Source organism: Mangifera indica, chromosome 10 (genome assembly GCF_011075055.1).
Source record: "Mangifera indica cultivar Alphonso chromosome 10, CATAS_Mindica_2.1, whole genome shotgun sequence".
Classification (NCBI taxonomy): domain Eukaryota; kingdom Viridiplantae; phylum Streptophyta; class Magnoliopsida; order Sapindales; family Anacardiaceae; genus Mangifera; species Mangifera indica.
This window is the reverse complement of record NC_058146.1, coordinates 9,808,595-9,833,934: the sequence shown is the minus strand read 5'-3', so window position 1 is coordinate 9,833,934 and position 25,340 is coordinate 9,808,595. Positions and strand designations below refer to the sequence as shown.

Sequence of the window (25,340 nt, the reverse complement as noted above, 5' to 3'; positions counted from 1 at the left end):
ACTCACACTTTAGAAAATATGGACCAATTGTTATGCATTGAAAAAATATCCCCTTGGTAAAACTTTACTAAGCAACACCAAAGTGGCAATTAGCCATTGTATGACGTCTTACTATGTAAACAACATACAACAATTAACCATGTTATCTCTTTACATGTTAGCTTGCAAAGCAAAGCTCCTTTATTCAGAAAGAATGAGAGGGTTAAATCTTGACAATTCCATAATACACTTGGTCACCTTCCATACTTATCTCTAATATATGCAAAATAACAATTAAGACATCGTTATCACTCATTTCATTAAAATAACATAATTGATATATTTTTTAAGATAACTACATTTGATGTTATAGGATATAGGGTAAATCTCCTATATAATTTCCTTATTGAACCTTACCTCTCAATCTTATAAATGAAAGATTATTTATATGTTGGAAGGGCTAATCTGATTTGATCCGAAAATATTTTTTGGAAAACTCTTCTTAGAGTTTATTTGTGACCCTTTATATTTACTCTGCCAAACTCAAGTTAGAGTATTCAATAACATAATAGTAGATGCAGACTCTTGAATAGCAAGTCAAACCATTTTAAATACATAAACATACACAATTGCATAGTTAATCCTATTCATTTTCATTCATTGCGTGAGGTCACATCTGTGATCTTTTGTGTTTCTTGTTGGTATGAATTTTCATTTCAACATTTATGCTATGAGGTACTAATGCATTTAAGGTCAATCCTAATTCTTTAATTTAGTTACATATTATAGTTTTGCATTTAAAAAATTGCATTTCTTCTTATCATTGATCTCCTCCAAGGTTTTCTCTAATCATTGTTAATTTATGTTGATATGATTTTTTGCCATACACTGATTTATGATATTTAAAACCTTGTAAAAGATAGCTACAGTAGTGGCAATAATGATCCGATAATAGACTTTGATATTCACTACAGTGGTGCGAAACAAATGCAAAGAGAAATTTAGATTCAAATTGTTTTTTTAACATGGTTTAACCTTGCTTGGAAACATACACGCCCATGGTTATGGTTTTAATGGCTTTAAGAGAATAAGCTTCTAGTAGAATGAGCACAAAGATTACTAAGAAGTATCTTGAAAATGATTGAACTTCATGAAAAATCTTTTAGGTAATTGTTGTTTGAGAGCCTCATCGCTCTGTTTGGGATGAAACATATTGATCCTAAGTTTGAATGAGATATTTGATATCTATATGTGTATTTCATGTGTCTCCTATCTTTTCCTTTTACAATTCTTCATTTTCATAGGATTCTTGAGAAATGTTACAATGTTATCAATTACAATATAAAATTCAAATTCAAATATTAACTTTTTGAACTGTTTCATTAAAGAAAATATTACGATTAGAACTAATAAGACATTGAATTAATTAGTGTTTTCCATGGTGGCTTGATGGCATGGAAGGAGTTCCCATTGACAAAATGCGTTTTCTAGTTGAAAGATGTCTATCAACTAGTTAAGACATGAGAGATAACTTTTGCAGACGGTTGCTTCTTGAGGAGAGGCTCTGCCTGTAGGAAACTAGTGTACAACATCACTTCCTAGAGAAGGTTAGAGAAAATGAATCAAAACCTCAAAATCTTAAGGGAGTTTAACTAGAATTTAAAAGTAAGAGGGTTTTTGGGAATTTAAGAAACTTTAGGAGGGATAACTGATCCATATCACTATCATCACAAAAATAATATAATAATCTAATGGAAAAGTCAAAGACCACGGTTCACCTTTAACAGCTATTTACTTTAACACTAAATGCTATCGTCACAGCCAACTGAAATAATGACCTTGATCACAGACCATAGGAGCCGTGGGATCTGATCTGAGTAAACTACAAAGGGAAGCTCTAGATTTTCGTGTCATTTGAAAATTTCGAAATTGTCCTGTGACAATATCCTCTGATTTGCTTAATTAAATCCACTAACCTCCCAATAACGTATTAAAAAAATAATCCGCCTTATGATGAGCATATGTCCTATAGTACCGTATGTATATTTAATAGTTTTTTTTTTTTAAGTAATATTTTCCCGTATTCAAAAATAAAACTTAATGTATCAATTTTTTAAGTGTATAATTAGATATTCAAATGATATGATATTATGTAATTGAATAATTTTAAATTAAAAATAAAATAACACTTAATCACGTATATAATAACATATTATTTGAATATTTAATTACATAATATCATTTAAATATTTAATTACATAATATCATTAACATAATATTATTCAACAAACCTATGATAGCCTGCTGAAACTTGTATACCCTAAGCCATTGTTTCCAAAAACTTGTATACAAATTTATCAACTTTCATTTTTTAATATAAAAACTTGCAGTTAAGCAAGCAAATATAAGTCAAACTCATTAATTGAAATTAATACATATTTTTTCATTATTATTGTACAAAGTTGCTTACACTCAGAATTATTTGTTCACATAACGAGCGTAAATCACACATTGAAATATTTCTTTATGTGAGTTAAGGTACACATGTACCCAGCCATTCCATTTGGTTTTTTATTTTTCCCATTACCCACAATGCAATTTCCATTTTCCATTTTCTATCTAATTAACCTTCTTCATTTCTTCATTAATTTCTTTAATAAAAAAATCATTTGAAGAGTGTATCCTCTTCTTTATACTTTCAATTGTAAGTCATAATAATTACAATAATAAATAAACAATTATACATCAAAGTTATCATGTTCGTTAATATTAAATTTCATATTTTTTATATAGATTGAAAATATAAAAACATACTTTAATTTATCGTATTTTGAAATGTACTAAAATAAAGAAAATATGAAATATATCAAATATAAAAAAAAAATTTATAAAATAAATTTTTTAATATCATGTGAACCATAAATCTACATTAATAGTCCCATTTCCTGCTTTAAAATTATTAATGAAAAATTTAAAGGTTAATTAGTTGTAGGCAGACATGTCAATGAATCAAGCCAAGCCAACTCCGGCTCGGGCCATTGGGCTCATGGATTGGGCTGGGCCGTAGGCCCATATAGTAATGGGCCTTCGGGTTAGAACAACCTTTGGATTTTTGACGGTCTAAGGCCCGGCCTATTTAAACAATTTTTTTCTTAAATTTTAATTAAAATTTTTAAACACAAATTATTTTTTAATTATTAAAACCGAGGACAATACCACGAACATTTAATTTATAATACCTCAATTGTGGTTTTAACATGTTCATTAAAGCCACAGCTATCTCCCAATCTTGATCTATTAAAAAAAAGATTCGTCGAATCTTTTGGTTAGGTATTGAAGTATTATATTATAGGAACTTTATACCCTTCGCACACTTTTAACATGAAATATGTTGAATTCCACCTAGTTTTAGTATCTACTTTTAATTTTTTTCTTCTCAACCCTATTAATTTACATAATTGATGATATGTTTGTACCTGTGACGGGGATGATGAAATGTATACAATGATATGTCTAATTACTTGTATATGTTTTTTAGTCAAGCTCAAGTCTTCTTGAACTATTAAATTAATAACATAACATGCACATCTACTTTCATGTACAATCAAATGAAGATGCGAGACTATATGACTAGGTATGTAGTTGCTTCTGATCAACCTTTTAGTTATGCAAAATATGAAATTTTAGAATAAATAATGTAAAATAGTGTTCAACCGGTATTTAGAAACTTCCTAAGTCAACTCTTAGATCAGACATCCTAAGAAATTATGAATTGATGAAATTAAAATTTATTGGAGAATTAACTGATTTTAATAGTGTTATTTTATTAATTTCTTATTTATGGATTGCTACAAATCAAGATATAGGGTATCTTTATGCAACTTCTTATTATATTAATTCTAATTGGCAGTTATGCAAAATTTATTGCATTTAAAAATTAGAATATTCGCATGATAGTCTTACAAGTTATCGTGCATTAGCAAATATTTTTGAGAAATATAAAATTAATATTTCTATTTTTTCAATTACTTTTGATAATGCAAAAAATAATGATAAAATTATTGAATATATGTATAATCATTTATCTCCTCCATTTAATGAAAAATTATTTTATACTAGATGTATTTCTCCCATGTGTCTAAAATCGTTTGGACCTCCTGTTGAACTGGCATTAGGACTAATGGACTGCAATCAGGTGAATGCAATTTGTTTTTATCATCTGAGCTCATGTGAAATTTTTTTACAATAATCAATAACGTGTCAACGAAAATGTCCCGTGCCACTCGTACTTTGCACATGTCAAACAAGAATCACAATATTTACGTACCGCTCGGTGAATTAATTTTCCTTCTATCATTTCCTCTATTCGATCAAAGTGCTCTCATACTATTGATGTTTGTTTTCTTTTTTTCTTTGTTAAATAATGCGAACCTATACTTATACCATTTTCACTTATTGGTACTCCACCTATTCCACCTTGTCCATCATCAATAATATCATCAGTGTCAGCATGATAATATTCAAATGGATTAAATTTATTTGATATTAGATCTATTTATAATATTTTATAATGATAAAATTGAAATGAAAATGAAATTATAAATACAAAAACTTACTATTTGAGAATTTAGATAGTTTTCGAAAGAGAGCTGGTGAGAGAAAATGAGATTGAGAATATAATAAAAGAATTGAGATTGAAAGATTGAGAGATCTGTAAATAAAATTGAAAATGAAGAAGAGTTAGATTGGTTTATATAGAAAAATAAATAAATAAATAAATTTAAAAAATAAACAACTAATAGTTGTTGAAGGCTTTTGCCTTTGTGGCAAAGGTTGTTCTAGCTTCTACCACAAGCAGAAACAAATATATATATTTTTTAATTTTTATTTTTTTAAATAGTATCAGACCGGATTGGATTAACCTATGGGTTTAATATTAAAGTTTATAACCTGACTCAAAAGACCTATGGGTAAGGTTCGACATGCTACGATGTCAAACTAAGCCTTTTTAGACTATGCTTTAAATTTCGTGTTTTGAGCTAAGTCTCTATTTGACCTTGCCCAATTGATGTGTCTAGCTGTAGGTGGTAAGTATTTAATTAACTCAATTTTTAGAAATAAAAAAATAATTAATAATTGTAATTATAAACATGCTTGATTTAAGTAAAAAAAAACACTATAAACTCCAGTGAACCCAATATGTAGTATAATTATTTAAAAGCACTGCGCTATGATGGGTCATCCTTATCCAATTTGCATCATATACTTGTAAATGTATCACTTGTGAGAGTGTAATGGGAAATAAATATATTGAATATTAAATGAACTAATTTATTTAAAAAAAATTATTAATTTAACATTATGAAGAATAATTCTACAAATGTTTAAATTTGTAGAGAATCATATCAGAATGCCATGCTAAAATTGGTTGAATGAAAATTTTAATTGAAGCTTTGTTAATTTAATCCCTAGATGGTTGGGTAACGATCATACATATTATTACATTTCAATAATGAACCATTTGCAGGCCCTAATTATCAAAACAAAAATTAAGAAGACAAAGTGCTTCACATTATCTAATTTTTTTTTTTTAATACAACATTATTATTTCCTTATAATTTCGTTTACCAAATTAATTCAACATGGTCGAAGATTCCTCTAGCATTTATATTTTATTAACTTGATAAAATCGAATATATATATATATATATATATATATATATATATATATATATATATATATATTACTTAGCTTCCAAGTTCTTCGCAACTTGTGCTTCTTCTTCATTATTGTGCCATGTTAAATAAGAACATGCTGAGATATAAAAAACAACTTAATGTAAAATAATAATAAGGAGAATATGTTTCCTAGAAGGATCCCATTATAAGAGAAAAAGAAATCAACTTCAATTATTTTAAGTGAAGAAAATAAAATTATTTTTCGATTATATAAACAACTCCTCCCAATGTGACATTACAACCAAAGTAGAATTAAGCTATAACGTTATCCCTATAACGTTATAACGTTTTTCTTTTAACTTATTTAACATTATCCCTGCAACATAATTAAATAAAAGACACCTCTCCCAATGTGACATGAAACCAGACTAGAATTAAGCTATCATATATATATTAAGCGCATGTTCCTACTTCCCCACTTTGTTGCACTTTCTTTATCTCTTTGGAATAGTAAACCTAATTAATCCCTTGAACAATCTTTTTCTTCTTTCTCCCTCTTAAAATTTTTGTTTTCATGAAGTTAGCTTATGTTATTAAAACTTGATGTTTTGCAAAGAGCACCGAGGGACAAAACTTAGTGGAAACAAGAGGCTCTTAAGTTGCGCATATTCTGAGTTTGCACTTTGTAGTCAGAAATAGAACCTTAACTATTTTTTTATACTCTATATACACACCCACTTTAAAATTGTTAATATTATACAACAAAGAAACAAATCCAACAAAACCATTCCAAACAAAAAGTGAATTCATGATCCTTAATTTGAAGATTTAGAATTGTATTGTGGGAACCCACTTCTATAAGGAATCAATTAAGTTTGTTAATTAAATATTAAAAAGAATTAATCAATTTCTCTACACCATTCTTTTCGGTAGACTCTTTAATGATTGCATGTGAGAAGCTATAGCCTCCTTCTAATGGAGCTTTCATAATCAAGATCTTGATTCTTCCAAAAATGTTTTCATGAAAACAAAAGTTAATTATCATCTATTGTGAATATATGGTTTAGTTTTATCTTTTTCATAATTTCTGGAAGTATTATAAACCTTTTTCCAATCTGGTAAGGGGATTTTGAATAAGTTTGTAAGAGCGAATTTACTATTTTTATTTTGAAGATGATTTCCAAGGAAGTTTGTTATGCTTTTTGAAAAGCATTGGTGCTCTAATTTTTTTAGAAAACATTACAAAGCACTTTGATAATTGGTAGGTGGGTGGAGGGTTTTAATGGTTTTGTAGAGGGGCTTTTGGTATAGTTATACCAAACTTAACCTCTTATGAAAAGTTAGCAATTCTTTTCAAAAAGCGTAGATGCATGTAATATATTTTGGGAAAATTGGTAGGCAGGTGGAGCCGTGGAATTTTTTTGGTAATTTTGAACGATATTTTTAAACAAACACATAATCTCTTCGAAGTTTGTAATACTTCTTGGTAATAGTAGGATGGAAAATAGTTTTATAAACCTCTTTGACAATTTGTTGGATGGGAAATTTTTTTTTTCCAAATTTTGCAATGGGTTTTCATAAAGTTTTTATATACTTTTAGCTTTTCTTTGTGCTGATAATTCTGGAAAGTATTATAAATTTGTTTGACATTTGTTAAGAAGGTGCAGAGTATCAAAATCTTATCTCTGAAAAAGTTCGTAATACTGTTCAAGCCTTGCAGAAAGATGGAATTAATGATGTTCTATGTGAATATTTATTGAGGCACAAACTTTATATAATAATTATGTTTTGGAATGTGCCTCTTGAGTTGGAAGATACTCCAACCCTCAACATAAGGTCCCAATCTTCTTTCTAAGAAAATTCTAGTCATAATCAATAATCATTCAAAAAGCAACAACAATAGTATATAGATCAGCAGAACTTTCCTTGTTGTTTCAAAATGATTCCGATGGTTAATTTATCGCCAAAAAAGAGTTGAAAAGAGAGGATTATTTAGTGGTTTAGGATCCAGTAGATGCCAGTGTCAATATGACTTGATGAACAATCTTTAAACCACATGATTTGATTTTGACTAGAACCTCTCCTTTATTGGGCGCATGACACGCAAGAAATTCCTTCGCTTAGATTGATCTACTAGTGCATGTGTTCACTCTAAAAAAGATCCTCAAGTATATACGAACTATTTATATTAAATTTGGGTCTCTCAAATTTAATAGATGTTTACATAATCTATTAATTTGGATTTTTTTTTCAAAGAATTGAATACCTCATAGTTTGATACTTAGAATAATCAAAGCAATCAAATTTTGTTACCATTTCTTTGACGTAAAGGACATATATCTCAATATATTTTAAAGGCAAAAGACTATTTCCCATGCTAAACTAGCAAATTTTCATCTTTTAAGTTTTAAAAAATTAAATTTTCTTCCATCATCCATTTTTGTTGGAGAAATCTATTAAGTAAAATGACAGAAACATAATTTTAATGTTTTCACAAAAATTTATAAAAAGAGCAAGGGTGTTTTTAAATTTTTCAAAAGTTTTAATATATATCTTAATAATTTAAAAATAATAGTTGCACCCAAAAAAAAAAAAAACCAAATTATAATATTTTAAAATTGGGTGAGAATTTAGTTTTTCAAAACTTTAAGTGTAAAAATAGTGTTCTATTAAACCTTGGGTGGGTCTTAGTTATTTGTTCTATTTTAAACTATAGGATTTGCAAGTAGACTCATAATTTTGTATCCTAACATTGACCTAATAGTACTAAACAGAAACAATCAAAATTAGAACGATATTTTTTCACCCTTTATGTTTTAAAATAACATTTTCCACTAACTACTATGATTTAAACGTTGTTTTAACAAGTAAAAAATTATTATGTCAATTTGCATAATATAAATTATATGATTAATATTACTTATTTCCCTAAAATAAAAACAAATACTTGTACTAGCCAATTTGGATATTAATCACTTAGACCTTATCTTTAATTTAAAAAATTAAAATCCTAACCCGCACTATTTCAAATGGTTGGAAAAGACTTTTCATATGTGATATCAGCTAGATCACATTCGAAATTGTGTGATTTACTTATTAAAAAAAGATATAGTGTGATAATTAAAATCACCTTGAAATAGTGCGATTTAGTCAAATTTGGCTTAAATTGTACTAACTTTGGTGCAATTTATGTCGAATTGCATGGTTTGATTCCATTGGAACAACACCTAAAATGGTGCAATCCAATTAAATTGTACTTGAGATAATGCAATTTAGATCAAAATACCATCATTCCCATGTGCAATTGCAACCAAATCGCACAATCTAGAGTTCCATTTAGCCGACTTATGACCAGGCTAGTTTGTTGTTGTCATTTACCACTAATTTTTTAATTATAATTTAATTTTTATATAATCTTTAATCAGAAAATTAATATAATCATAGAGTGAAAAATATATAATAAAGGATAATTTTGTGCTTTTAACAAATGTAACATGTCATTTAATAATTCTCACTATTAAAATTAGATGATTGATGAGAAAATGTCATTTTGAAACTTAGAAAGTGCGAAAATTAGTGGGACAAACATTTGGTAGAAACATGTTATTCAGCCGCAATAAAACACATTCTTACATTTTGGGCGAGCACTCAGTTGTGGCAAATATGTCTTATCTAATTTTTCCTTGTTGATGGGGACTTGACTTGAAACCCATTCTTCTAAAGCGTAATAATTTTTCCTATCTTGCTATTCTTTTACTTTATTTTATAGATATATTAAAATAATGTCCTTTCTTTTCTTTCACTCTAATTCTGACATGTGTATGACAAAATGAAAAAGTACCAAAAAAATGTGATAACTTTCTTGAATGGAAATTGATATGACAGGAGATCAAATTCTATTTCAAATCAATAAAGGTATTATAAATAATATATATAATTTTATATATAAATAATAATATATTATTATATAATAAAATATTATTTTATTTTTAATTTAAAATTATTTAATTATATAATAATATGTTATTGTTTATACACATAGTATTACTTATTATAAATTACTTCATCTATCAAACTAATACCTATACATGACAATTTTCACAAACATTATTTATATGCTAAATATATATGAAAACTTATTAGGTTAATTGAATAAGCGAATTTTGACTCTAACCGGTTGGTTTTTCTTGCTTATAATTGTTACAGACACAACATTGGGTTGTATTGAATCAAATTTAATATGACTTGTCATGTCCATGAACACTGTGTCATGCCCGTTAATTAGTGGGTTTTGTGGCCCTAAGGGCATGACCTCTAAACCAAGTTTCTATTGGCTCTTAGTGGGTTCACCCAACAAATTATATATTTTTATTTTTTTATTATTTTTATGACCATACTAAACTAGCTTGCAAACCTTGCCAAAATGGAGTAGTCGGGTTAGTCTTATGTGACACTAACATTCATCTTTGGATTTTAAACCAAAATGCCCCAAAGTTAAAGGGGCAAAACAAAATTACCCCTATATTTGAATTTTAAACCAAAATACTCTAAATTCTTGTAGAGACGAAAATGCCCCTCATATCAAAAACTAAGAAAATGACGCGTTTAGCCATCTAACGAACGAAAACAAGAATTTTCAAACACACGTTTCATGCAGTCAATGCAATTGATTTTCTTAAGTTATTTTCCTGACGTTTCTGACAACAAAAATAGATAAAAAGGTTAGTAAAACAATCCTTGTCATCTCTTTATGTATTTCGGTTCAAGATTTACTCGATTTGATGTCAAATTTGTGTGTTTAGTGTTAAGGTTTCAATTTGAAAGATTTGATGAAATTGCTTAATTTATTGGTGATTTTGATAAATTTCCTTAGGGCTTTTATGTTAGATTAGGTGTAGAGTTGATTGTTGATGAAATGACGTTTGAAAAATGAAGTTTGAGAGCTGAAATCTAACCACACAAATGGCATGCTAACCACGAATTCGTATGGTGAGATTTGTCGGAGACGAGGAGGTTTTGTGTATTTTTCAAACTTCCTGGACCACACGAACTCGTGTGATTGGTGGTGAAAATGCAAATTTTAATCGTGTGGTGGGGGCGGAATACAAATTTGAAAAGTTGGTTGACACGCGAAGTGATGATCAACCACACAAATTCATACGGTTGACAAGCGAATTCGTGTGGATGACATGCGAATTTGCATGGTGGGGGGCAAAATACGTTTTTCTAAAGTTATCCACCATGCGAATTCACGTGGTTGGATTTAGGGGGCAGAATGCATGTTATGAAAAATTTTGGGGTTTTTTTTTAATTTTTTCTATATAAGGGATAAATTTAAATTTGTGCATCTTAAGGTTTTTTTATGTATAAAATTCGAATTTGATATCTATTTTTTTTTTAATAAGGCCTCTATGTTTAGAATTGAATAATTTATAATATAAAATTGATATAAATTTAATATAATCGTAATTTAATTTTTATACAAGGAGCTGGACTAAAGAGAACAAAGGATGAGGGTAAGGATGAAATACGATTTCCTATCGAAAAACACTTCAAGTCTCAAATTACTACACGTGGATATAGAGATGCGATAACCGTGATAAAAAAATTATTAATAGAGAGGCAATTACAAATTTTTTGATGTACTTGTTTTGGACACTTCCAAGACTTGAAGGATAGCCGATTTAGTGGGGTTTTAATACACTTCTTCATCCTTAGAGCGATAAATAAGGTGATCTCGAGAGAGGAGTTATGACTTTGAGTTAATGATGTGGATGTAAAGTTTAATTTGTATGAGTTTGTCATTATGACAAGCCTTCGATTTAGTCATATGGTAGATATTGACATCTATATTCCATCGAAGGCCACAGATCAGATTCTCCAAACATATTTTCACGGGTATAAGTCAGTTATATATACTAATCTGAGTCTTATTTTACAGTAGAGGTCGTGGAAGGAGGACGACATTGATGCAGTAAAGTTAGCGCTATTGTTTTATCTTCATATGGGGTTATTAGAAAGTGATTTGAGGAAAACAATTCCCCAGAAGATATTACAATTAGTTGATCATCTTGATGAGTTTATTACATACCCATAGGGAGTACAGGTGTGGCAGATGACATATCGCTCGATTTGTAATAATATCTCCTGAATTTCTATAGATTCTGACCCAAAAAAGAAGAAGAAAAACCAGCTTACACAGTATGGTATCATGGGATTTCCACTAGCGTTTCAAGTAATTGTGACATTTATTAATTTTAAAAAAATTGTAATTAAAATAGAATTTATTTAATACGATTGTAAATATATACAATAACCAATTTAAATTGATATTGCAGTTTTAGATATACGAGACATTAGACTCATTACATCGATGGGTGGATATCTCGTAGGTTTCAAGAGTTTCCCGAATGTTTGAGATGACACACAAAAGACATCCCAGGATGAGATTTTATCTCAATTATCTTCACTGGAGATGTAGTAAGTATTAGTTTGTTATTGATTAACATATGTATATGGTATAATAACAAAGTGCACTTAAAAAAAAAATTTGCAAGATGATGTTAATTTTCCACTAGTTTTATCTCCGATAGAGAAAGGTACAGATTGGTATGATGATATCGTCTGATACATAGGGATGTCGAATAGTCGATCTTCTTCATTTATATCACCCCTGACATCGTCAAAAGATGCATCATTGGGTCCTTTTGACGTTACTTCTCTAATCGTTGTTCCTTTTTCTATCAAGGCTTCTATCCAACCTTCTATCACCGAGCCTTGTTCGATCAATAACCTTGTTACGAACCCTGTCGGTGAGCACATATCACTAGAGCCCTCTATCATTGAGTGCACGTCAGACAATCCTCCTATTAGTGGACCAGATTTCTTTATTCATTACTTTGATGCTGTATTGGCTCGATGGGAAAATTTTATCTTAGATCGATTCACTGGTATGAAGGATAGGTTGAGTCAGATCGAGGATAGGATGACTCATATGGAGGATAGGCTGAGTCGTATAGAGGATATGATGACTCGTACGGAGGAGACACGATCTTATCACCACACAAATATTGTCCAACAGGTAAAAAAGTTAATAATTTTCTAGATATTCCATCTATTTATATATGTAACCATATAAACCCTATAATAATTGTATATGTTGTTACAGTTTTCTTGTGACGAACTATTGAGAGGGGATCTAACATTCCCATCTCCACCTGTTGTCAATGTAAGCGCTAAACGTTCTGAGTATATTAGAAATAATACTTTAAAAATACTTTTAGTCTTTTGTTAACTCGTGAATGTTGATATTATTATAGCATTAGTTGTTTGATAAGGAACCATCTAGAGATGATCTTATATTGACTTTTAATATGGGTGATGACATATCATTACATGAGGTTTTTCCATTGACACCTTTTATGATGGTTCAGGTAATTATAACGTCGTTTGTAAATGTTATATCTGAATTCAACAATCGTTGATTGATTACTTGTTAACTCATTACTGTCAACACTGTGATAGTGGTCTGACGTTTCTAAGGTTACACTGATAGGGGATCCCCTAATGACATCAACTCCAAAAGTAAATGTACGTATACTATCAACTGTACCCTTCTAATCTCGATAAATGTAACTCTTTGATTAACCAATATAAAATGTTAATACTGTTACAAGATTTTGGCAATGATAGATCACCCACATAGTTCCCCTGTAGACACCTTCTGTGATTATTTCGGTAAGTATAACATTGATTGTTAATATTATATCTTATTTACACAATTGATTATTGATTCTCTATTAACTCGTCACTATTAACATTGTGACAGCGGCTTGATGTTTCTAAGACTACATTGATAGGGGATCCTTTAATGACATCAGCTCCAAAAGTATATGTACATATACTATCAACTATATACCTTCTAAACTTGATCAACGTAACTGTTTGATTAACCAATATAAAATGTTAATACTATTACAGGATGTCAACGATGATGGATCATCTCGCATAGTTTCCTCGTCGACACTTTCTGTGATGATTCCGGTAAGTATAACATTGATTGTTAATATTACATCTTATTTACACATTCGATTATCAATTCTTTGTTAACTCGTTACTGTCAACATTATGACAGTGTCCCGATATTAAAGAGGCCACATTGAGGGAAGATCTCATTATGACATTTGTTTCGACATTAGAGGTATGTATATTATTAATTATATATTTTATAATATGAAATATTAATATTGTCATAAGATATCGCCGATGATGATGGATCACCTCATGAGAATGTCTCATTATCACCTTATATAAAGGTTGAGGTAAACTATTGGATTAACCATTGTAAATTGTTACTTTTGTTAATATAATTGTCATTTACCCTTGATTTGTTGTTATAATAAGATCTCCATTTGGTCTATCTCAACACACCAAGCAAGGGAAAACATGTGATCAATATTGCCTCTCAAGATGATGAGCTCACTGGCGATGTGGTTGAACTCCCTGTACAAGTGGGTATCATTCAGGTAGAAAAATTTTCATGAAATTTAATAATTACGATTGAAAAATATATTATTCATTTATTGAATTCATGTATTTAACTACAGTCAATTTTGAAAGTTAATATAGTCAATCTAACTTCACTTACGGAGTCTCCGACCATGATTTTTACCTTATAGAAGATATTAAAAAGTTTACGAAAATTTCACAAGTTAATGTAATTTTAAACGATATATTATTTGTTTTGATATAGTATTTCTACACAGTTCGTGGTAGAATTGTCAAGAAGGGACCGCTCATTCGTAACCCATAGACAAATCCAACGATTGAAATCGATTATGCAGTTATCGAGTACTGAGTTAAGAAACTTTTCAAGAAATGATATACAAAACTAGATATTTTTGAGAAACGTCATGTGTACAACATAAGAAAGAAGATAAAAATTACCTTCTAGGGTACACTCATGGATACATCCGGATGGTTGTTTAACGAAGTGAGTTCACTTCGTCAATTAATTTTGTTTTTAGTATAGAAGATCATTCAGGTGTGTGATAATGTTATATTTTTTGTTTTTACAACATGTAGATTCGTTTTTGGGATTATTATGTCAACGATAGCATGATAATACTGTGAATGTTTGTCAGAACTAGACGATAGTTCTAACTTGCTTTGTTGGACACATTCCTCATAAGTATGCCTCTTAGACAATTGATCAATATAACTATCAGTTTCCTCTACTCTTCACACGATTGGTGGATATGGATTGTCCACTTGATTTACATTTGCAACCCTGGGGTGTGATTGATGAGGTTAGTATTTGAATCCAAATTACTTTTCAAGGAATACTGAATTAAGGTCTAATATATGTATTTTATTAATGTGTACAGGTTTTTATCTCGATAAACTTCAATAATACACATTGAGTAACAAGGCTCGTGGATTTAAAGGAGTGAAAGATTACAGTTTATGACTCGTTATAGAGTTTTAATACTGACATTGAGCTATTTAAGCAAAAAATGTTGGGGTATACGTCAATGATATCATATTTGCTAGTGCGACATCATTTTGGTCTCACACGAGTCGAAGTCCACAGGATGAACCATTTGCATTGCATACAGTGGTGGATATACTGTAGCAGGTGTCCTTATCAGGTGATTATGGTGTGTTCATGTTTCGATATATCGAGTGTTTGACACTTGACCGATTGCTATCTTTTAAGAGGGAGAACTCGTTACGCCTATGCATGTTGATGCAGGAGCATTCCTTTCCTAATTTATTTACTTATTTATTTTTTAAATAAAACAGTCATGTGACTTTTTTTTAAGTTAGAGTTTATTTTAACAAACGATGTAATTTTAGTATAAATAGCCTCTTAAGATTATTTTAAGAGGATCATCTTATTTTTATCAATAAACTTTCATTTGTGGTTTTTCTGAAGACCCTATTTTTTTTATGGTTCAGTTTCAATCCAGCCATCTCAGGACAAATTTCTGTCGCTTTTCTTGATTCAGACCTGTTACCATATCACATGCGTTTAGGCACACATCTATTTTTTAAAGATATTGATTGACTATTATATTATATCTTATTTGTATATGCATATATGTTTATTCATTCATATGTTTTATGTGTTAGTATATCCATAAGTTAGTTCATTTGTATGCATTTGTCTTTTATATAATTACTATAAGCGATAAGTATAATGAACAAAAAATGACTGAAAATGGATATAAGAAATCAACATGGACATATATAACGATTACTAGCCGAAATTTTATAGATACATTAACAAGTACAATCACAAATTTTAAAGATAATATATTACAATAAAAAACTGTATATATAAAGTAACAATTATAATCACAACTTTTATATCAAAATATATTACAATCACAAATATAATAGTTAAAGTAACAATTACAATAACAACATTTATATCAAAATTAACAAGTACAAGTACAATTATCTTCTATCTTTATTTTTTCTTCCTGAACTTGGTGGTTAAGAACTAGAGATTAGAATAGGACTCTTGCAATTTTGTCTCGTATGTCTAAGTTTGTGACATATGCTACAAATAAGTTGTTCAACAATCTCTCCTTGTGAAGAATGTTTGTTTTTATTTGTTAGACGTCCCGCACAACGACAATGCATGAATGGTGGGTGGATAACACTTGCCTCCTTTGGATGGATCCACTCTGATTGATCTCCTAATGGATTGATAGCCTCCACATAGACTGAATGATAAAAAACAATGTTGTAATATGGATACACCCATTGAATATAGATGGTAAGCTTCATATATTTGGCAACAACAATGATATGCATGCAGGGAATCTGTGATAGTATGTCCGCTCTATAAGGTTGACCAGAGTATCATATTGGCTACTACCAAGAACCTGGTATCATTAAGATGTAATAGGACGCACCTCCAAGTTTGAAGACTTTCACACACGTTTGACAATCTTTTCCTCTACCCAAAACGTTACTGGGCTGGCGTAAGTATTTGCAAATCATATAAATACAAACATATATGGTGAGTGATTAAGTATAAATTTACATACACACATTTATAACACATTATAATATTGAATATGTACTTGCATGATTTTTTCTTTCATAAAACCATTGTTGCAATGTACCTCGATAAACTTGATTAGTATAATAATGGGTAAACCTTAAGCGTGTCTGACAAATGCATTAAATGACTCAACAATATTGGTCATTTAATGGGTAAACTTGATTAGTATAGTATATTGTACCTATGTCCTAGAAAATATACCTATGCCGATTGATCGAAACCCACCTCACACAGGTATGTTGTTGTATCAGGGTGCATACGGGCCAATGACTTCATTATCTCTCAGAATTCATACTTCATGTATGCTTTAGCTACTTTCCAATACATTCATGTGACTTTTGCATTTTTCTTGTAATTGGATCGCATGTTACAATGGATATGATGACAACAATTAGGGGTGGATTCGAGCCGAGCCGAGCTCGAACACAGGGTAACTCGATTTCAGCTCGATTACTGTTCACTCGAGCCGAGTCACGGCTCGAGCTCGCCGAGCTTAACGAAATTGCAGCTCGCATTCGAACTCGATGGCTCGCGAGCCTTTAACGAGCCAGCTCGTAATGCTTAACGAGCTGAAATTCGTGATCCTTTTAACGAGCTGAAATTCGTGAGCCCTTAACGAGCTACTATTCAAGCCGATAATCGAGCCCAGCTTTCGAACGAGCTTTCAAGCCTTTTAACGAAAGGCGTGTACACAACTGATTTCCCCACCAATCCGCCATTCAAATTCAACCATTCCGGTATACCGCCGAAAAACCTTCTGGTAAACAGCTACAGCTGCACAAAGATTGTGGTGCTGCCTTGTAAAAGTAGTGTTGAGCTAGTGATGCATAATACTAGCATCGTTGGCGCAGAGAGCCACTCTCTTCACCTTCATGGCTTTAACTTCTTTGTGGTTCAAGGCATTGGAAACTTCAACCCCAACAAAGACCCCGAAAACTTCAACCTGGTTAGCCTTGCTGAGAGGAACACTGTGGGTGTCCCCTCTGGTGGGTAGGTCGCCATTCTTTTTCTTGCGGACGACAACCCAACCAAGGTAGGTTTTAAAGCTAATTACAGTGAAATTGGTTTATAGTCAAGATAACGGCAAAATTACTGTAATTAATAACTTGTCGGCGTAAATCTACAATAACTACTGATGAATAATGAACAGGTGTCTGGTTTATGCATTGCCATTTGGAAGTACACACCAGTTGGGGGTTGAAGATGGCGTGGATTGTGATGGATGGAAAGGAGCCAAAGCAAAAACTGCCACATCCGCCGTCTGATCTTCCGAAATGTTGAACTTGAATTTGCCCTCCGATGATGCGGAGCTTCTATATCTATCAGTTATTCTTAATTTCTATTTTTTCCTTATACTTCAGACAGATTACCCATATATGAACAAAGTTTTGCACTTTAAGATTATGTTTTCAATCGAATCAAACAAAAATTTCCATGTTAGTAATTATTCTTCTTCCTTGTTTTCGTAGGAAATGTAATATTATTACTTGCATCTTGACTGTTCTCCTGGGATCATACAGTGACATAAAGTCAAGCAACAATTTGCTTGATAGCAATTTGGAGGCATAGGTAATTGATTTTGAGCTTTCCAATTTTTAAGAAGATGAAGAATCACTCATTGTGACCATCGTTGCAAGAACATTTGGCTACATTTGGCTGCATGGTCTCAGATAGGCATGGTGAATACAGTACCGTACTCTGTATATTTACCATTTCAGAGACCTTTTGACTCTTTATTGCTTGAATTGTGGAAGAACATCCTTGTGACTTGGCCAATGAAGCCTAGTTATCACTATTCACAAGCCACAGTTAATAAATTGTTGACATTTGTAGAGTGAATCACATTTCTATCTATTGATTAAATAAATAATATTTTTTTATTCAATGTCCTGCAAATATATTCAACTTAATATCTCTTGATGCCTCAAATGATGCTTCAATGTCCTTAGTCTGTCTGTCCTTGCAAATATATTCAACATTTTCAGTTAAAAAAAGGAAAGTTCCCTCATAATGTTTTTAAGGTCTTATACTTGTTTAAATAGACAAGTTTGGATAGAACAAACGTATCATTAAGGTTTTCTAAAATGTTATGGCCTCCCTTCTTCTCTTTCAGTTCTTTTGCTTGTTTTTCAGTCAAAGACTGCAAAAATCAATGTATTACAAGTGATATCAAAGGCCCTAGATGACCCAAAGTGAGCTGTTCGTCAGGAAGCTGTAAGATGCCGGCAAGCATGGTGAGTACTTAAGTTTTAATCCACTGGTTCCAATGCAGGAAAATGCTCAACATCCTCATTAGATCTCCCCTCCCTGGCCCTCTTCTTTCTCAAATTAAGTTTTGTGGGGAGAGGCTGCATCATTTTGACAAGAGTAAGAACCACAAATCCTACCATCAGAAAACAAGTGCAATGGAAACATAAATCCTATTCAAGTGTATATCACATAGCGAGTTTCTTCATCATCAAAGGAAACAAGGTATGATGTTGGATAATCAGCATCTTCACCCCGCACCTGTTGGAAAGAAGATATTTCGAGCGCAAATATTCAATTCACAAACAAACAAAATGCAAATATGCTAGGCAGAATGTTTAAAATCAATGAATGTACATCCCAGTGAATCACAAACCCAAGAAAATAAGACATCTTCATTCTCGTCATACATGTCCTTCGACAGCTGCCATTAGAAAGACTAATAATTAAAAGTGAACGCCAGCAGGACGTATATTACTCTATGAACTGTTCCAAGACAATGTGTGGAAATTTACACAAGCAATATCTACCTCATCTAAGGATGGGACCATGTATGCTAGAAATTTATCAGGGTTAGCTGGATCAGAGCCTGTTGCCACATAACTTTTCATAATAGCCTGCAATATACCAAGTGGAATGAGACCATCAATATAGTATCATAGCCATATAGGAGAGACTAGAAAAAGGTAAATATTGAAATGTTTTAACTTAAAATCTTGACTTGAACTGGGACAAGCTATGAAAATCTTGAATTTAAAACAGATCATTCAGCCTTGTATTTAAAACAACACAAGCTATGAAAATCTTGAATTCACCAGTAGGTTTCTATATCTTCCTTCCAATAAAAGGAGAAACTAATCACTATTTGAACATGATTGCTATAAAGAAAAAACCAAAAAAATTGAAGGCACAAAATTGTTCACACCTCTCAGAATCAGGTATCAGAGGCCAAATCTTAACAGGATGTAAATCTTTATTGGTTGAATGAATATGACGCAGCTTTAATGCCTCAAATGATGCTTCAATGTCCTTAATCTGTCTGTCCCTGCAAATATATTCAACATTCTCAGTTAAAAAAAGGAAAGTTCCCTCATAATGTTTTTAAGGTCTTATACTTGTTCAAATAGATAAGTTTGGATAGAACAAACCTATCATTAAGGTTTTGTAAAATGTTACGGCCTCCCTTCTTCTCTTTCAGTTCTTTTGCTTGTTTTTCAGTCAAAGACTGCAAAAATCAATGTATTTGTTACAGCAAAGCTTTCACCAGTATTTTTCAAAAAAATATGAAATAAATAGTTCTCTTATCAAGTACCTGTCTTGTTGATTCCATGCTAAGAGGAGAAATATACTGAGTCTTAACCAGCCAAGAAACACCTTTATCAGTCGGCCGTTCTTTTTTCCTTATACCATCTTTTTTATCTTTATGGGGGTAACCACATCATCATCATGCAACAACTCTTCATCTTTTGGAGCAAGAGGTATTTTGACACCCTTGGGAGGACTAATTAAACATGCAGAAAATACAACAATCACGGCCTGTTGGCCTTGATTAAAAAAATTATGAGATTCTTAAACAAGTTTAAACTGGTAAGAAATAATACTTGTAAACATTAAGGTCAAGCAGGTCAAGAGGTATCCCAAGATCCGACTCAACATACAGCTGGGGCTTGTAATTTTTCTCCAGAGATGTAATTGTGTATCTCGTAAATCTGCAACATGGAATAAGAAGATTAACATGGCATTATTACACAATATAATCTGAACATGAATTCTGGATGCATGCAGACAGCAAAACGTTTTCCCTCAATCTTTGCAACTTAAAGAGGACAAAGGTTGTTTCAAATGTTCCGTTAACATAGTCCATTTGATGCATGCTATCATTCAAATACCCCTTGGAAAATTGATATGTTAGCATAAAAATATTGAAAGTAATTTTAATTGTCCAATTAAATTCCTCAACACCAAACATGTTCCAGTCAGATATACAATTTGTCAATCATAGCACAAAATAATGTAACTGCTGTAACTTAAGTAGAAATCGCCCAAAAGTTATAATTACACTCTCATACACACACATGAACAGGATCAACATGTCAAGATAATTAAGAAATGTTGCATACCGATCTTTGTCCTTCTTCAAAGCCATAAGCAATGACAAGCAATAACCAGGTTTTCCAAAAACAGCCTGTCCAATGTCTGGGTAAGTTTGAAATCTAGGAGAGCTTTCTAAACATTTCATCAATAAAATCCCAGTATGACAAGCAATGACAGCATAGACTTTATTTATTCTTTAGAATATGTTATCAAGTTGATTGTATACCTTTTGATGAATCAGTTTGGACATATGAGGACCAACAAAAACTGTCCTAAGTATCGAGCAGATCCAGATACACAGCTTGAAACTGCAGATTCTGAAAAAGCTTATACTAAATCCAACTCTTTGGATCCTTCAAGTCAGTCTCAACCAAAAAATCTTAAAAAGAAGCTCATATCCAAAAGTGCTACAAAAATTGCTGTTGTTGATGCTTCTGAGGATGAGAAATCTAGTTCAAAGGCGAAAGTTGTCACTGTGAAATTCAAATGTGGCTCCAATGATAAGCTTTCAGATAAACTTGCTTTTTTACCTATGCCAAGTTCTGACCAACAATAGGTTACTTCTGATGTTGAAACTGCAAACAAGTCTGTTGCTAAGGTTAATAGAATAAAAATTTCGTGTCAAATGGGAAAAGCTGAAGAAATGCAGGCTGAGATTCATAAACCCTCTATTGTAATACGGCCTCCAGCAGATACAGAAAGAGTTCAAGTTGATTTGTAACCTTACAAAAACAATTGACTCTATGCATACAAATATCTACATGCATCCATTTAGATTATATTATGTAGATCAGATTTACATATGTCTTGCACCTCCATTGACTGAAATGTCAAGAAAACAGTGAACTATGAAATTGCAGTAAAATTGAGAAATCTCAAATTTAGACTTTCTTGCATAAATGCAGCCATACAATACACATGTTTATGTAACTTTATCATGAAGAATTTAGATCTCTTACAAAGCTTGCCAAGGTGTGGATTTTAGGGGTTTACCATTAAGAACTGCTTGAACAAATGAGCACCCCTTCTGATAAGGCAAGTCACAGCCACTGATAGATAATTTTCTCCCTGATAATTTTGCTGATGAGGCAACCCAGTCATAATTTATCTGGCAAGATAATCTCAGCAATCTCGTTTTCAACTTCAATCTTCAAGAAATTAAAAATTAATGAAAGCTATTAATCATACCACCAACAGTTAAATGAAAAATCAATTTAAAGATCATATAGTTGTGATAAGTTATTGACTATCTCATCTTGTTTCTTCATATTATAACGTGTTCTCATCCAATCAGCTCTACACATAAGCATGTTGACTGTTTCTGGTGATAGAGTTGACCTGTACATATCTATCACTCTACTACCCGCACTAAATGCGCTTTCCGAAGCCACTGTTGTAATCGGGATTGCTAAGATATCGACTGCCCTTTGTGAAAGCACTTTATACTTATATTGGTTGTCTCTCCACCAGTTAAGCGCATTAAAGTCGCCGGAGTTGACATCATCAGGTATCTCAACACAACGTTCATCTAGATACATTTCTAACTCAGACTTTTTGGTTTCTTCTGAGTATGTTTTCTCCTTATGGTCCTTCAAATGCATCCAACTATATCCAGGACGATAATGTCTAGTCTCTGAATATCGAGAGCTCGATGATTTACCTACAAATTAAATGTTAGAACTTATGATATGTTATAAAGTTTCATTTAATATCAATGATCTAATGTACCTGATATACTTGATGGTGCTTGTTGGGTCTTTGGCTGATGTTGTGGATGTGCAAATGTAGTTGATGAATTTCCGGATGACAACATGTCAACGTATTCTTTGTATAATTTTTCTAACGCCCTTTTGACATTTTCTATCTCCACAAGAGCATTTTCTTCACCATATAAAGTGGGAAATGCCAAAGTAATCATAAGAAATTTTATCCTGAAATCAGCACAAGCAAACTAATTAGTTAAAAACATGTTCTTTAATAACCTTATATATTATAATAAATTCAATCAATTGTAAATTAATTACCTGAGATCCATGATACTAGCAATCGCCATAAGGAAATTCACCTCACCCCAATATTTGTCAAATTTTTCTGACATTGCTTGCACCATCATTGATATAGAATAATCTTCATCAAATTCTCGCTCTTTAAAGACCTCTTTTATCCTAAACACTTCTTGAAAATACCTATTTGCAGTTGTATACTACGACCCAGAAATTAATTTTGTTATATCATCAAATATTTCCAAGAAGTCACAGACGACCTCCAATCTCTCCCACTCTTCCCTTGTTGGGCAATAAATATAACTTGACTCAACAAGTATAAACCGAAGGAAGACCTCTCTGAACTGCAGTGCTGTCACTAGCATTTTGTATGTGCTATTCCATCGTGTAGCACAATCCAAAACTAGCTTCCTCTCTTTAATTCCACACTACATAGCAATTTTGGCAAAATTTTTTTGCCTTGCCTCACTAGCTTTTACAAACTTTACACTTTCCCAAATATTGTCTATGATGGGTTTAATCACGGCCACCCTATCCTGAACTAACAAATTTACAATATGAGCAGTGCACCTAACATGGAAAAGTTTTCCATCACACAACAAAGTTCTCTGCATTTGAAAATCTTCCTTTAATCTTTTAACACAACTATCATTTGCAGAAGCATTGTCTACTGTGACAGTTTCCACCTACAAACAAAATTAATGAATATTAATGAAATGATATGCAATAAAATTATATGTGTTTTGATAAACAATTTACAAATTTGATTTTACCTTATGCTCAATCCCCCAACCCTTTAGACAATCAAATATTGCTGCTGCAATGTCTATTCCTCTCCTAGGTGGAGGTAGGTGCACAAAATTTATAATTTGTTTATTTAAGGACCACGACTGGTCCACCCAATGTGCTGTGAGTACCATGTACTCAATACTTTGATGATCTGACTTCCAAAGATCAGTAGTAATACTGATCCGTCTAGTCTCCTAAAAAACCTTCTTCAATCTCTCACGTTCTGCTTGGTAAACCCTAAAACAATCAGCTTTTACTTGCTTTCTTCCAACTTTTTCATAAAAAGGTTGCAGAACGTGACAAAAATTAATAAAGTCGGGGTGCTCGACAAAATTAAACGGCAATTCAGATATCATAACCATGTGGGCTAAGGCCTCTCGAACCTGAAACACCAACACCATAATCATTGCATTAGTTAATACAATTAATTTCATAACAATTTTATACTAATAATATACGTTAATAATTGAACTCAAACTAACCTTGGGATGCTCATAACTAGTTTTTGTTTTCACCACAGTTAGAGTAGGCACCCCTGCGGTTGAACGCTCAAAACCCAAAATTGTTTGTCCCCCCACGACCAAGTCTTTCCCCATTGTTTTCTTCCTTTCAACACATTGACCCATATGTCGTGTCAAATGGGAAGTAGCCTTGGTCTTTTGCAAGTTCAGCTTTTTTTGGCAATACTTGCAAACCGCATATGTAGCATCGCCAATAGTAACAAACTTATCTTTAGGATAACACTCCCAAACAGCTGATGTTTTTCTCCTCTTAGTAGATGGAATAAGAGGAGGTGGTGCTTCCATTTGGCTTTCAGGACGTTCAGTTGCTTCAGCTTCTTCACTTGAAGCTGAGACATCAAAATCTCCTATTGCAGCCAAATCAATATCCACATCATCAATAGGTGCTTCAATTTGCACCGATTTTCTCTTGATAGATGCATATACAGAAGGAGCCATTGTGCTTGCAGTAGATGCTTGGGATGAAGCTCGACTTGCTCCAGAGGGTTCTACTCTTTTTGATGTCATATTCTACATCACAATTACATGCCAACGGTTAGATACAATTTAAATAAAAATTTAAAAACACAACCCAGTTAGATACATGAACATAATTTCAATAACAACACAAGCTAAAAGGAATAATCATAATTCCAGTTTAAGCAATTAAAACTTTAATTCTTCCTAGGATACAGAACATAGAAAACAAAGATATATTACTAGTTTAAATGAGACAAAGGATTAGAACAATTCAGTATTAAATCAGGTCTTACAGAAATTAAATTGATCAATCCTATAGTTTCACGGATCATATCACTACATAGTATTGAGACATAAGGTTAACGACAGGCCACTGATGGACTGTTTCAATGACTTTTTTGGTAGGGGCAACAACAGGCCACTGATGGACTGTTTCAATGACTTTTTTTCTTCACCAGCATTTTTTTTCTTAATTTTCATCTTCGACGAGAC

At 31.8% G+C, this 25,340-nt stretch overlaps 1 long non-coding RNA gene across 1 annotated transcript; it reads right to left on the bottom strand.

Moving 5' to 3' along the window:
- Positions 1–20,169: 20,169 nt before the first annotated feature.
- Positions 20,170–20,396, bottom strand: LOC123227042. Its single transcript, XR_006504424.1, has 2 exons — positions 20,295–20,396; positions 20,170–20,207 (listed from the first exon to the last, which is right to left on the bottom strand). It is a non-coding gene; the product is annotated as an uncharacterized LOC123227042 (long non-coding RNA).
- Between the last annotated feature and the right edge of the window lie 4,944 nt (positions 20,397–25,340).